At 49.4% G+C, this 2,500-nt stretch overlaps 1 protein-coding gene across 5 annotated transcripts in view; it reads right to left on the bottom strand.

Moving 5' to 3' along the window:
• LOC143292541 (electroneutral sodium bicarbonate exchanger 1-like) overlaps positions 1 to 1,111 on the bottom strand; it is a 106,969-nt gene extending 105,858 nt beyond the window's left edge. For 3 of the 5 annotated variants that reach the window (XM_076602931.1, XM_076602938.1, XM_076602939.1), the window contains exon 1: positions 570 to 704. The gene's annotated coding sequence lies outside the window, so the exon portion shown is untranslated. Of the gene's footprint in view, positions 1 to 565; positions 705 to 1,093 lie in introns of those variants that run through there. The other 2 variants (XM_076602934.1, XM_076602932.1) reach the window with 2 other exon arrangements.
• Positions 1,112 to 2,500: the final 1,389 nt, after the last annotated feature.

Here is a 2,500-nt window from a genome sequence, read left to right as displayed (position 1 = left end):
TACATCCCGTCTTCCTAACAAACGACAATGCTGTTCAAGCCACTCTGGCAGCAAAAGATCAGCCTCCTGCCAGAATCCTCATCCTCGATGTTGCTGGTACATACAGGTAACCACTGCAGCAGGTAGTTCTCTCTGTACTCCATCGTCAAGATGACTCGGTCAAGTGTGAAAGGGTTAACTCTGCAGACAACCTTGGCATTGAAGAAGGTTGCGAGAAAGCCCTTGGGCCGAGTATTCCAGACTCGCTGAGCCATCTACGAGTCTCTGCCAGTATTCGATTTGATACTAGCCCCCTGCTTTCAAACTGTCCTTGATTCGCATTCTCAATAAATGATGATCACATTCAGTACATGACAAGATACATTTCATGGTCAGTCTGTGCATTTTACCACACGGAATGCCAGGCTACGCAGACGAAAATCGGGGCCACTTCTTCCTTTTGAGCTCAATGAAAACCAAAACACTCGTCGGAATTCCTTTCGGAGGAGCTATCGGTGGACAGAACTGACCTAAAACAAACGCCACAATGTATTACGATAACGTGATAACCAAAACAAACACGTACTTACAGTGGGATTGCTGTCGTCTGCTGTGGAGACGATTACAAATCCGAAGGGGGCATTGCGGCTCACCACATTTTCGTCTTCCGCGAGGATACAAATTGCGCATGCGCCGAACTGCACGCGCAGCGAAATGTTTCCAAGCGCACTGACGTTCACACACACACACACACACACACACCTGATACTTGTGCACGCAGAGGCCACGTGTGCTTCGTTGGTCGAAGCTGTTGTTCCCTGTGAAAGACAATGATTCCGTGGTTGCAACTACCGAACAGAAAGTATCATAAAAAAACAAAACAAAAAAAACACGGAAAGGCTTCTCCTTCAAGCTTTCCGGGATTTTCCGCTCACCATGTAATGTGTGCATGTCATGCACAGTTCATCCCAGGGAATCGTTTTGTAATTCATTTATATTGAAAGCAATATGAGAAAGTGTACGACTCTCTCTCTCTCTCTCTCTCTCTCTCTCTTTCAGTGTTCAGTGTCAGGAACTTCGATCAATCAGTCACTCATATGCAGTCTCCGTTTACCTCCGTCTCCTCGAGTCCTCCGGGTCACCGTGAGGCTCAGTCACCATGATTCTCCCTGTCCTCCACTGACCCTACCGCATCGAGCTCTATCAGCTCAGTGCCGCCCTACCGTAAAATACACTACAAGTACCACGCCACGGTACTGTTATCGCTTCTACCAGCTACTGCTGCTGCTATTATTACTATCACTACACGTCATACACACCTGAGGCTGACCGTGACCAACTGTGACGGCGCGTGCGCACGCATACAGCATGCACATTTTCACGCTACCGTCATACTGAATGAGTGAAACACACACACACGGACACACACACACACACACACACACACACACACACTGGCGCGCGCCGCCGCGCGCACACTGACGCACACACACACACACCAGTCTGACACCGACTAGTGGCGCGTGCACACACTCACACACACACACACACACACACACACACACACACACATACACCGGCACTGGCGCGCGCGCACCGCACAGACGGCGGCACCGCACTGACACACACACACACACACACAAACACTGGCGCGCGCACGCGCGCACACACACACACACACACACACACACACACACACCGTGGCTGCATGACACGCACGCACCGTACATAGTGACACTGACTCGGACACACACGCGGCGTTCACAGTGTTCGCATTGCACGTGTGCACCGGCTCCGGCGGCCAGTGAGACACACATTCGCCGCAAGGCACGCACACTGTGACACATAACCGTGACTGCCGGCATGGTCACTGCCGTACTCAGCGCGATTCCGGCAAGTCCGGCAACTTTCACCAAGTGACCGTGACTGACTCTTCTCACGCCATGTAGTAATTAATTAACCTACACAGTGTCATTGACACCACATCGCCATAGTCCAACACCCACTTCGTCACGCAGTCTTGACCGGGCACAGTCCACATACTACGCACGCACGCACGCGCGCGTAGCCAGCATAGACACAAACACCCTCAAACACACACACATAAAAAAATAATAAATAATGAGAGAGAGAACAGTACTCCATACGCACGGACGTGCGCACACACTGACATGCATACACAGATGAGTCAGTATTAAAACATTACATGTTCCGAGACAGTGCTTAAAAAAACATTCAATAAAGAAAAAAGAAAGAAAGTGAAACTAAGAAATTTTTAAAAACTGATGTTCAAAAGTATCGAAGGTAATTTTTTTCACAATCCCAGTCAGAACTGCATACATACTGTAAACAGTCAGTCTCTACCCAGACGTACAGCATCAAGCCCACCCGGCTAGAAGCTAGGCCCCACTTCAATTGGTTTTGCCTAAGTTACTTCAGTGGGGACAGATTATGCATATTTTCCACGCTGTTTATTTTTTTCCCCAGTCTATCTGTACCGTGGTCCACGTGCTAGTCCCCC

This window comes from Babylonia areolata, chromosome 18 (assembly GCF_041734735.1).
Source record: "Babylonia areolata isolate BAREFJ2019XMU chromosome 18, ASM4173473v1, whole genome shotgun sequence".
In the NCBI taxonomy this organism is placed as follows: domain Eukaryota; kingdom Metazoa; phylum Mollusca; class Gastropoda; order Neogastropoda; family Buccinidae; genus Babylonia; species Babylonia areolata.
The sequence above is the reverse complement of the archived record's forward strand: the minus strand, read 5'-3'. Positions and strand labels throughout refer to the sequence as shown.